The sequence below is a fragment of the Oncorhynchus mykiss genome, chromosome 6 (genome assembly GCF_013265735.2).
Source record: "Oncorhynchus mykiss isolate Arlee chromosome 6, USDA_OmykA_1.1, whole genome shotgun sequence".
NCBI lineage: Eukaryota > Metazoa > Chordata > Actinopteri > Salmoniformes > Salmonidae > Oncorhynchus > Oncorhynchus mykiss.
The window spans coordinates 81968281-81982293 of record NC_048570.1 but is presented as its reverse complement, the minus strand read 5'-3'; the positions used below and the strand labels follow the sequence as shown (position 1 = coordinate 81982293).

Here is a 14013-nt window from a genome sequence, read left to right as displayed (position 1 = left end):
GCCAACATCACTATAGAGATCACAGCGGTGTGAAGACCAGCCAACATCACAGCAGTGTGAAGACCAGCCAACATCACAGCAGTGTGAAGACCAGCCAACATCACTAGAGAGATCACAGCAGTGTGAAGACCAGCCAACATCACTATAGCGATCACAGCAGTGTGACGACCAGCCAACATCACTATAGAGATCACAGCGGTGTGAAGACCAGCCAACATCACTATAGCGATCAGAGCAGTGTGACGACCAGCCAACATCACTATAGAGATCACAGCGGTGTGAAGACCAGCCAACATCACTATAGAGATCACAGCAGTGTGAAGACCAGCCAACATCACTATAGAGATCACAGCAGTGTGAAGACCAGCCAACATCACTATAGAGATCACAGCAGTGTGAAGACCAGCCAACATCACAGCAGTGTGAAGACCAGCCAACATCACAGCAGTGTAAAGACCAGCCAACATCACTATAGAGATCACAGCGGTGTGAAGACCAGCCAACATCACTATAGAGATCACAGCAGTGTGAAGACCAGCCAACATCACTATAGAGATCACAGCAGTGTGAAGACCAGCCAACATCACTATAGAGATCACAGCAGTGTGAAGACCAGCCAACATCACTATAGAGATTACAGCAGTGTGAAGACCAGCCAACATCACTATAGAGATCACAGCAGTGTGAAGACCAGCCAACATCACAGCAGTGTGAAGACCAGCCAACATCACAGCAGTGTAAAGACCAGCCAACATCACAGCAGTGTGAAGACCAGCCAACATCACAGCAGTGTGAAGACCAGCCAACATCACAGCAGTGTGAAGACCAGCCAACATCACAGCAGTGTGAAGACCAGCCAACATCACAGCAGTGTGAAGACCAGCCAACATCACAGCAGTGTGAAGACCAGCCAACATCACTATAGAGATCACAGCAGTGTGAAGACCAGCCAACATCACAGCAGTGTAAAGACCAGACAACATCACAGCAGTGTGAAGACCAGCCAACATCACTATAGAGATCACAGCGGTGTGAAGACCAGCCAACATCACTATAGAGATCACAGTAGTGTGACGACCAGCCAACATCACTATAGAGAGATCACAGCAGTGTGAAGACCAGCCAACATCACTATAGCGATCACAGCAGTGTGACGACCAGCCAACATCACTATAGAGATCACAGCGGTGTGAAGACCAGCCAACATCACTATAGAGATCACAGCAGTGTGAAGACCAGCCAACATCACTATAGCGATCACAGCAGTGTGAAGACCAGCCAACATCACTATAGCGATCACAGCAGTGTGAAGACCAGCCAACATCACTATAGAGATCACAGCGGTGTGAAGACCAGCCAACATCACTATAGAGATCACAGCAGTGTGAAGACCAGCCAACATCACTATAGAGATCACAGCAGTGTGAAGACCAGCCAACATCACTATAGCGATCACAGCAGTGTGACGACCAGCCAACATCACTATAGAGATCACAGCGGTGTGAAGACCAGCCAACATCACTATAGAGATCACAGCAGTGTGAAGACCAGCCAACATCACAGCAGTGTGAAGGCCAGCCAACATCACAGCAGTGTAAAGACCAGCCAACATCACTATAGAGATCACAGCGGTGTGAAGACCAGCCAACATCACTATAGAGATCACAGCAGTGTGAAGACCAGCCAACATCACTATAGAGATCACAGCAGTGTGAAGACCAGCCAACATCACTATAGAGATCACAGCGGTGTGAAGATCAGCCAACATCACTATAGAGATCACAGCAGTGTGAAGACCAGCCAACATCACTATATAGAGATCACAGCAGTGTGAAGACCAGCCAACATCACTATAGCGATCACAGCAGTGTGAAGACCAGCCAACATCACTATAGCGATCACAGCAGTGTGAAGACCAGCCAACATCACAGCAGTGTGAAGACCAGCCAACATCACCGCAGTGTGAAGACCAGCCAACATCACCGCAGTGTGAAGACCAGCCAACATCATAGCAGTGTGAAGACCAGCCAACATCACTATAGAGATCACAGCGGTGTGAAGACCAGCCAACATCACTATAGAGATCACAGCAGTGTGAAGACCAGCCAACATCACTATAGAGATCACAGCAGTGTGAAGACCAGCCAACATCACTATAGAGATCACAGCGGTGTGAAGACCAGCCAACATCACTATAGAGGTCAAAGCAGTGTGAAGACCAGCCAACATCACTATAGAGATCACAGCAGTGTGAAGACCAGCCAACATCACTATAGAGATCACAGCGGTGTGAAGACCAGCCAACATCACTATAGAGATCACAGCAGTGTGAAGACCAGCCAACATCACAGCAGTGTGAAGACCAGCCAACATCACAGCGGTGTGAAGACCAGCCAACATCACAGCAGTGTGAAGACCAGCCAACATCACAGCAGTGTGAAGACCAGCCAACATCACAGCAGTGTGAAGACCAGCCAACATCACAGCAGTGTGAAGACCAGCCAACATCACAGCAGTGTGAAGACCAGCCAACATCACAGCAGTGTGAAGACCAGCCAACATCACAGCAGTGTGAAGACCAGCCAACATCACAGCAGTGTGAAGACCAGCCAACATCACTATAGAGATCACAGCAGTGTGAAGACCAGCCAACATCACAGCAGTGTAAAGACCAGACAACATCACAGCAGTGTGAAGACCAGCCAACATCACTATAGAGATCACAGCGGTGTGAAGACCAGCCAACATCACTATAGAGATCACAGTAGTGTGACGACCAGCCAACATCACTATAGAGAGATCACAGCAGTGTGAAGACCAGCCAACATCACTATAGAGATCACAGCAGTGTGAAGACCAGCCAACATCACTATAGCGATCACAGCAGTGTGACGACCAGCCAACATCACTATAGAGATCACAGCGGTGTGAAGACCAGCCAACATCACTATAGAGATCACAGCAGTGTGAAGACCAGCCAACATCACTATAGCGATCACAGCAGTGTGAAGACCAGCCAACATCACTATAGCGATCACAGCAGTGTGAAGACCAGCCAACATCACTATAGAGATCACAGCGGTGTGAAGACCAGCCAACATCACTATAGAGATCACAGCAGTGTGAAGACCAGCCAACATCACTATAGAGATCACAGCAGTGTGAAGACCAGCCAACATCACTATAGCGATCACAGCAGTGTGACGACCAGCCAACATCACTATAGAGATCACAGCAGTGTGAAGACCAGCCAACATCACAGCAGTGTGAAGGCCAGCCAACATCACAGCGGTGTGAAGACCAGCCAACATCACTATAGAGATCACAGCAGTGTGAAGACCAGCCAACATCACTATAGAGATCACAGCAGTGTGAAGACCAGCCAACATCACTATAGAGATCACAGCGGTGTGAAGACCAGCCAACATCACTATAGAGGTCACAGCAGTGTGAAGACCAGCCAACATCACTATAGAGATCACAGCAGTGTGACGACCAGCCAACATCACTATAGAGATCACAGCGGTGTGAAGACCAGCCAACATCACTATAGAGATCACAGCAGTGTGAAGACCAGCCAACATCACAGCAGTGTGAAGGCCAGCCAACATCACAGCAGTGTAAAGACCAGCCAACATCACTATAGAGATCACAGCAGTGTGAAGACCAGCCAACATCACTATAGAGATCACAGCAGTGTGAAGACCAGCCAACATCACTATAGAGATTACAGCAGTGTGAAGACCAGCCAACATCACTATAGAGATCACAGCAGTGTGAAGACCAGCCAACATCACAGCAGTGTGAAGGCCAGCCAACATCACAGCAGTGTAAAGACCAGCCAACATCACTATAGAGATCACAGCGGTGTGAAGACCAGCCAACATCACTATAGAGATCACAGCAGTGTGAAGACCAGCCAACATCACTATAGAGATCACAGCAGTGTGAAGACCAGCCAACATCACTATAGAGATCACAGCGGTGTGAAGACCAGCCAACATCACTATAGAGATCACAGCAGTGTGAAGACCAGCCAACATCACTATATAGAGATCACAGCAGTGTGAAGACCAGCCAACATCACTATAGCGATCACAGCAGTGTGAAGACCAGCCAACATCACAGCAGTGTGAAGACCAGCCAACATCACCGCAGTGTGAAGACCAGCCAACATCACCGCAGTGTGAAGACCAGCCAACATCACCGCAGTGTGAAGACCAGCCAACATCATAGCAGTGTGAAGACCAGCCAACATCACTATAGAGATCACAGCGGAGTGAAGACCAGCCAACATCACTATAGAGATCACAGCAGTGTGAAGACCAGCCAACATCACTATAGAGATCACAGCAGTGTGAAGACCAGCCAACATCACTATAGAGATCACTGCGGTGTGAAGACCAGACAACATCACTATAGAGGTCACAGCAGTGTGAAGACCAGCCAACATCACTATAGAGATCACAGCAGTGTGAAGACCAGCCAACATCACTATAGAGATCACAGCGGTGTGAAGACCAGCCAACATCACTATAGAGATCACAGCAGTGTGAAGACCAGCCAACATCACAGCAGTGTGAAGACCAGCCAACATCACAGCGGTGTGAAGACCAGCCAACATCACAGCAGTGTGAAGACCAGCCAACATCACAGCAGTGTGAAGACCAGCCAACATCACAGCAGTGTGAAGACCAGCCAACATCACAGCAGTGTGAAGACCAGCCAACATCACAGCAGTGTGAAGACCAGCCAACATCACAGCAGTGTGAAGACCAGCCAACATCACAGCAGTGTGAAGACCAGCCAACATCACAGCAGTGTGAAGACCAGCCAACATCACTATAGAGATCACAGCAGTGTGAAGACCAGCCAACATCACAGCAGTGTAAAGACCAGACAACATCACAGCAGTGTGAAGACCAGCCAACATCACTATAGAGATCACAGCGGTGTGAAGACCAGCCAACATCACTATAGAGATCACAGTAGTGTGACGACCAGCCAACATCACTATAGAGAGATCACAGCAGTGTGAAGACCAGCCAACATCACTATAGAGATCACAGCAGTGTGAAGACCAGCCAACATCACTATAGCGATCACAGCAGTGTGACGACCAGCCAACATCACTATAGAGATCACAGCGGTGTGAAGACCAGCCAACATCACTATAGAGATCACAGCAGTGTGAAGACCAGCCAACATCACTATAGCGATCACAGCAGTGTGAAGACCAGCCAACATCACTATAGCGATCACAGCAGTGTGAAGACCAGCCAACATCACTATAGAGATCACAGCGGTGTGAAGACCAGCCAACATCACTATAGAGATCACAGCAGTGTGAAGACCAGCCAACATCACTATAGAGATCACAGCAGTGTGAAGACCAGCCAACATCACTATAGCGATCACAGCAGTGTGACGACCAGCCAACATCACTATAGAGATCACAGCAGTGTGAAGACCAGCCAACATCACAGCAGTGTGAAGGCCAGCCAACATCACAGCGGTGTGAAGACCAGCCAACATCACTATAGAGATCACAGCAGTGTGAAGACCAGCCAACATCACTATAGAGATCACAGCAGTGTGAAGACCAGCCAACATCACTATAGAGATCACAGCGGTGTGAAGACCAGCCAACATCACTATAGAGGTCACAGCAGTGTGAAGACCAGCCAACATCACTATAGAGATCACAGCAGTGTGACGACCAGCCAACATCACTATAGAGATCACAGCGGTGTGAAGACCAGCCAACATCACAGCAGTGTGAAGACCAGCCAACATCACAGCAGTGTGAAGACCAGCCAACATCACTAGAGAGATCACAGCAGTGTGAAGACCAGCCAACATCACTATAGAGATCACAGCAGTGTGAAGACCAGCCAACATCACTATAGCGATCACAGCAGTGTGACGACCAGCCAACATCACTATAGAGATCACAGCGGTGTGAAGACCAGCCAACATCACTATAGCGATCAGAGCAGTGTGACGACCAGCCAACATCACTATAGAGATCACAGCGGTGTGAAGACCAGCCAACATCACTATAGAGATCACAGCAGTGTGAAGACCAGCCAACATCACTATAGAGATCACAGCAGTGTGAAGACCAGCCAACATCACTATATAGAGATCACAGCAGTGTGAAGACCAGCCAACATCACTATAGCGATCACAGCAGTGTGAAGACCAGCCAACATCACTATAGCGATCACAGCAGTGTGAAGACCAGCCAACATCACAGCAGTGTGAAGACCAGCCAACATCACAGCAGTGTGAAGACCAGCCAACATCACCGCAGTGTGAAGACCAGCCAACATCACCGCAGTGTGAAGACCAGCCAACATCACAGCAGTGTGAAGACCAGCCAACATCACTATAGAGATCACAGCGGTGTGAAGACCAGCCAACATCACTATAGAGATCACAGCAGTGTGAAGACCAGCCAACATCACTATAGAGATCACAGCAGTGTGAAGACCAGCCAACATCACTATAGAGATCACAGCAGTGTGAAGACCAGCCAACATCACTATAGAGATCACAGCGGTGTGAAGACCAGCCAACATCACTATAGAGGTCACAGCAGTGTGAAGACCAGCCAACATCACTATAGAGATCACAGCAGTGTGAAGACCAGCCAACATCACTATAGAGATCACAGCGGTGTGAAGACCAGCCAACATCACTATAGAGATCACAGCAGTGTGAAGACCAGCCAACATCACAGCAGTGTGAAGACCAGCCAACATCACAGCGGTGTGAAGACCAGCCAACATCACAGCGGTGTGAAGACCAGCCAACATCACAGCAGTGTGAAGACCAGCCAACATCACAGCAGTGTGAAGACCAGCCAACATCACAGCAGTGTGAAGACCAGCCAACATCACAGCAGTGTGAAGACCAGCCAACATCACAGCAGTGTGAAGACCAGCCAACATCACAGCAGTGTGAAGACCAGCCAACATCACAGCGGTGTGAAGACCAGCCAACATCACTATAGAGGTCACAGCAGTGTGAAGACCAGCCAACATCACTATAGAGATCACAGCGGTGTGAAGACCAGCCAACATCACTATAGAGATCACAGCAGTGTGAAGACCAGCCAACATCACAGCAGTGTGAAGACCAGCCAACATCACAGCGGTGTGAAGACCAGCCAACATCACAGCAGTGTGAAGACCAGCCAACATCACAGCAGTGTGAAGACCAGCCAACATCACAGCAGTGTGAAGACCAGCCAACATCACTATAGAGATCACAGCGGTGTGAAGACCAGCCAACATCACTATAGAGATCACAGTAGTGTGACGACCAGCCAACATCACTATAGAGAGATCACAGCAGTGTGAAGACCAGCCAACATCACTATAGAGATCACAGCAGTGTGAAGACCAGCCAACATCACTATAGCGATCACAGCAGTGTGACGACCAGCCAACATCACTATAGAGATCACAGCGGTGTGAAGACCAGCCAACATCACTATAGAGATCACAGCAGTGTGAAGACCAGCCAACATCACTATAGCGATCACAGCAGTGTGAAGACCAGCCAACATCACTATAGCGATCACAGCAGTGTGAAGACCAGCCAACATCACTATAGAGATCACAGCGGTGTGAAGACCAGCCAACATCACTATAGAGATCACAGCAGTGTGAAGACCAGCCAACATCACTATAGAGATCACAGCAGTGTGAAGACCAGCCAACATCACTATAGCGATCACAGCAGTGTGACGACCAGCCAACATCACTATAGAGATCACAGCAGTGTGAAGACCAGCCAACATCACAGCAGTGTGAAGGCCAGCCAACATCACAGCGGTGTGAAGACCAGCCAACATCACTATAGAGATCACAGCAGTGTGAAGACCAGCCAACATCACTATAGAGATCACAGCAGTGTGAAGACCAGCCAACATCACTATAGAGATCACAGCGGTGTGAAGACCAGCCAACATCACTATAGAGGTCACAGCAGTGTGAAGACCAGCCAACATCACTATAGAGATCACAGCAGTGTGACGACCAGCCAACATCACTATAGAGATCACAGCGGTGTGAAGACCAGCCAACATCACTATAGAGATCACAGCAGTGTGAAGACCAGCCAACATCACAGCAGTGTGAAGGCCAGCCAACATCACAGCAGTGTAAAGACCAGCCAACATCACTATAGAGATCACAGCAGTGTGAAGACCAGCCAACATCACTATAGAGATCACAGCAGTGTGAAGACCAGCCAACATCACTATAGAGATTACAGCAGTGTGAAGACCAGCCAACATCACTATAGAGATCACAGCAGTGTGAAGACCAGCCAACATCACAGCAGTGTGAAGACCAGCCAACATCACAGCAGTGTAAAGACCAGCCAACATCACAGCAGTGTGAAGACCAGCCAACATCACAGCAGTGTGAAGACCAGCCAACATCACAGCAGTGTGAAGACCAGCCAACATCACAGCAGTGTGAAGACCAGCCAACATCACAGCAGTGTGAAGACCAGCCAACATCACAGCAGTGTGAAGACCAGCCAACATCACTATAGAGATCACAGCAGTGTGAAGACCAGCCAACATCACAGCAGTGTAAAGACCAGACAACATCACAGCAGTGTGAAGACCAGCCAACATCACTATAGAGATCACAGCGGTGTGAAGACCAGCCAACATCACTATAGAGATCACAGTAGTGTGACGACCAGCCAACATCACTATAGAGAGATCACAGCAGTGTGAAGACCAGCCAACATCACTATAGCGATCACAGCAGTGTGACGACCAGCCAACATCACTATAGAGATCACAGCGGTGTGAAGACCAGCCAACATCACTATAGAGATCACAGCAGTGTGAAGACCAGCCAACATCACTATAGCGATCACAGCAGTGTGAAGACCAGCCAACATCACTATAGCGATCACAGCAGTGTGAAGACCAGCCAACATCACTATAGAGATCACAGCGGTGTGAAGACCAGCCAACATCACTATAGAGATCACAGCAGTGTGAAGACCAGCCAACATCACTATAGAGATCACAGCAGTGTGAAGACCAGCCAACATCACTATAGCGATCACAGCAGTGTGACGACCAGCCAACATCACTATAGAGATCACAGCGGTGTGAAGACCAGCCAACATCACTATAGAGATCACAGCAGTGTGAAGACCAGCCAACATCACAGCAGTGTGAAGGCCAGCCAACATCACAGCAGTGTAAAGACCAGCCAACATCACTATAGAGATCACAGCGGTGTGAAGACCAGCCAACATCACTATAGAGATCACAGCAGTGTGAAGACCAGCCAACATCACTATAGAGATCACAGCAGTGTGAAGACCAGCCAACATCACTATAGAGATCACAGCGGTGTGAAGACCAGCCAACATCACTATAGAGATCACAGCAGTGTGAAGACCAGCCAACATCACTATATAGAGATCACAGCAGTGTGAAGACCAGCCAACATCACTATAGCGATCACAGCAGTGTGAAGACCAGCCAACATCACTATAGCGATCACAGCAGTGTGAAGACCAGCCAACATCACAGCAGTGTGAAGACCAGCCAACATCACCGCAGTGTGAAGACCAGCCAACATCACCGCAGTGTGAAGACCAGCCAACATCATAGCAGTGTGAAGACCAGCCAACATCACTATAGAGATCACAGCGGAGTGAAGACCAGCCAACATCACTATAGAGATCACAGCAGTGTGAAGACCAGCCAACATCACTATAGAGATCACAGCAGTGTGAAGACCAGCCAACATCACTATAGAGATCACAGCGGTGTGAAGACCAGCCAACATCACTATAGAGGTCACAGCAGTGTGAAGACCAGCCAACATCACTATAGAGATCACAGCAGTGTGAAGACCAGCCAACATCACTATAGAGATCACAGCGGTGTGAAGACCAGCCAACATCACTATAGAGATCACAGCAGTGTGAAGACCAGCCAACATCACAGCAGTGTGAAGACCAGCCAACATCACAGCGGTGTGAAGACCAGCCAACATCACAGCAGTGTGAAGACCAGCCAACATCACAGCAGTGTGAAGACCAGCCAACATCACAGCAGTGTGAAGACCAGCCAACATCACAGCAGTGTGAAGACCAGCCAACATCACAGCAGTGTGAAGACCAGCCAACATCACAGCAGTGTGAAGACCAGCCAACATCACAGCAGTGTGAAGACCAGCCAACATCACAGCAGTGTGAAGACCAGCCAACATCACTATAGAGATCACAGCAGTGTGAAGACCAGCCAACATCACAGCAGTGTAAAGACCAGACAACATCACAGCAGTGTGAAGACCAGCCAACATCACTATAGAGATCACAGCGGTGTGAAGACCAGCCAACATCACTATAGAGATCACAGTAGTGTGACGACCAGCCAACATCACTATAGAGAGATCACAGCAGTGTGAAGACCAGCCAACATCACTATAGAGATCACAGCAGTGTGAAGACCAGCCAACATCACTATAGCGATCACAGCAGTGTGACGACCAGCCAACATCACTATAGAGATCACAGCGGTGTGAAGACCAGCCAACATCACTATAGAGATCACAGCAGTGTGAAGACCAGCCAACATCACTATAGCGATCACAGCAGTGTGAAGACCAGCCAACATCACTATAGCGATCACAGCAGTGTGAAGACCAGCCAACATCACTATAGAGATCACAGCGGTGTGAAGACCAGCCAACATCACTATAGAGATCACAGCAGTGTGAAGACCAGCCAACATCACTATAGAGATCACAGCAGTGTGAAGACCAGCCAACATCACTATAGCGATCACAGCAGTGTGACGACCAGCCAACATCACTATAGAGATCACAGCAGTGTGAAGACCAGCCAACATCACAGCAGTGTGAAGGCCAGCCAACATCACAGCGGTGTGAAGACCAGCCAACATCACTATAGAGATCACAGCAGTGTGAAGACCAGCCAACATCACTATAGAGATCACAGCAGTGTGAAGACCAGCCAACATCACTATAGAGATCACAGCGGTGTGAAGACCAGCCAACATCACTATAGAGGTCACAGCAGTGTGAAGACCAGCCAACATCACTATAGAGATCACAGCAGTGTGACGACCAGCCAACATCACTATAGAGATCACAGCGGTGTGAAGACCAGCCAACATCACAGCAGTGTGAAGACCAGCCAACATCACAGCAGTGTGAAGACCAGCCAACATCACTAGAGAGATCACAGCAGTGTGAAGACCAGCCAACATCACTATAGAGATCACAGCAGTGTGAAGACCAGCCAACATCACTATAGCGATCACAGCAGTGTGACGACCAGCCAACATCACTATAGAGATCACAGCGGTGTGAAGACCAGCCAACATCACTATAGCGATCAGAGCAGTGTGACGACCAGCCAACATCACTATAGAGATCACAGCGGTGTGAAGACCAGCCAACATCACTATAGAGATCACAGCAGTGTGAAGACCAGCCAACATCACTATAGAGATCACAGCAGTGTGAAGACCAGCCAACATCACTATATAGAGATCACAGCAGTGTGAAGACCAGCCAACATCACTATAGCGATCACAGCAGTGTGAAGACCAGCCAACATCACTATAGCGATCACAGCAGTGTGAAGACCAGCCAACATCACAGCAGTGTGAAGACCAGCCAACATCACAGCAGTGTGAAGACCAGCCAACATCACCGCAGTGTGAAGACCAGCCAACATCACCGCAGTGTGAAGACCAGCCAACATCACAGCAGTGTGAAGACCAGCCAACATCACTATAGAGATCACAGCGGTGTGAAGACCAGCCAACATCACTATAGAGATCACAGCAGTGTGAAGACCAGCCAACATCACTATAGAGATCACAGCAGTGTGAAGACCAGCCAACATCACTATAGAGATCACAGCAGTGTGAAGACCAGCCAACATCACTATAGAGATCACAGCGGTGTGAAGACCAGCCAACATCACTATAGAGGTCACAGCAGTGTGAAGACCAGCCAACATCACTATAGAGATCACAGCAGTGTGAAGACCAGCCAACATCACTATAGAGATCACAGCGGTGTGAAGACCAGCCAACATCACTATAGAGATCACAGCAGTGTGAAGACCAGCCAACATCACAGCAGTGTGAAGACCAGCCAACATCACAGCGGTGTGAAGACCAGCCAACATCACAGCGGTGTGAAGACCAGCCAACATCACAGCAGTGTGAAGACCAGCCAACATCACAGCAGTGTGAAGACCAGCCAACATCACAGCAGTGTGAAGACCAGCCAACATCACAGCAGTGTGAAGACCAGCCAACATCACAGCAGTGTGAAGACCAGCCAACATCACAGCAGTGTGAAGACCAGCCAACATCACAGCGGTGTGAAGACCAGCCAACATCACTATAGAGGTCACAGCAGTGTGAAGACCAGCCAACATCACTATAGAGATCACAGCGGTGTGAAGACCAGCCAACATCACTATAGAGATCACAGCAGTGTGAAGACCAGCCAACATCACAGCGGTGTGAAGACCAGCCAACATCACAGCAGTGTGAAGACCAGCCAACATCACAGCAGTGTGAAGACCAGCCAACATCACAGCAGTGTGAAGACCAGCCAACATCACAGCAGTGTGAAGACCAGCCAACATCACAGCAGTGTGAAGACCAGCCAACATCACAGCAGTGTGAAGACCAGCCAACATCACAGCAGTGTGAAGACCAGCCAACATCACAGCAGTGTGAAGACCAGCCAACATCACAGCAGTGTGAAGACCAGCCAACATCACAGCAGTGTGAAGACCAGCCAACATCACAGCAGTGTGAAGACCAGCCAACATCACAGCAGTGTGAAGACCAGCCAACATCACAGCGGTGTGAAGACCAGCCAACATCACAGCAGTGTGAAGACCAGCCAACATCACAGCGGTGTGAAGACCAGCCAACATCACTATAGAGGTCACAGCAGTGTGAAGACCAGCCAACATCACTATAGAGATCACAGCAGTGTGAAGACCAGCCAACATCACTATAGAGATCACAGCGGTGTGAAGACCAGCCAACATCACTATAGAGATCACAGCAGTGTGAAGACCAGCCAACATCACAGCAGTGTGAAGACCAGCCAACATCACAGCGGTGTGAAGACCAGCCAACATCACAGCAGTGTGAAGACCAGCCAACATCACAGCAGTGTGAAGACCAGCCAACATCACAGCAGTGTGAAGACCAGCCAACATCACAGCAGTGTGAAGACCAGCCAACATCACAGCAGTGTGAAGACCAGCCAACATCACAGCAGTGTGAAGACCAGCCAACATCACAGCAGTGTGAAGACCAGCCAACATCACAGCAGTGTGAAGACCAGCCAACATCACAGCAGTGTGAAGACCAGCCAACATCACAGCAGTGTGAAGACCAGCCAACATCACAGCAGTGTGAAGACCAGCCAACATCACAGCAGTGTGAAGACCAGCCAACATCACAGCAGTGTGAAGACCAGCCAACATCACTATAGAGATCACAGCGGTGTGAAGACCAGCCAACATCACTATAGAGATCACAGCAGTGTGAAGACCAGCCAACATCACTATAGAGATCACAGCGGTGTGAAGACCAGCCAACATCACTATAGAGAGATCACAGCAGTGTGAAGACCAGCCAACATCACTATAGCGATCACAGCAGTGTGAAGACCAGCCAACATCACTATAGAGATCACAGCGGTGTAAAGACCAGCCAACATCACTATAGAGATCACAGCAGTGTGAAGACCAGCCAACTTCACTATAGAGATCACAGCGGTGAGTCAGGTGCTTTTGGTTGGTAATAAACCTGAGCTGCATGATACACAGAATCGAGTGCCTTCAGAAACACACCAACAGTACACAGAAAATTAAGGATTCTAGTTTACTACCTCATTTTCATTGTGCTCCTACATTTGTGTGTGCGCCTACATTATTCAACACAGGCGCCTTGTA

The 14013-nt window shown here is 48.9% G+C and overlaps 1 protein-coding gene across 1 annotated transcript in view; it reads right to left on the bottom strand.

Annotated features, from left to right (window-relative positions):
- The window catches only part of LOC110506160 (ras GTPase-activating-like protein IQGAP1), a 74870-nt gene that overhangs the window by 37230 nt on the left and 23627 nt on the right, over nucleotides 1–14013 (bottom strand). The gene's annotated exons all lie outside the window — the stretch shown is intronic.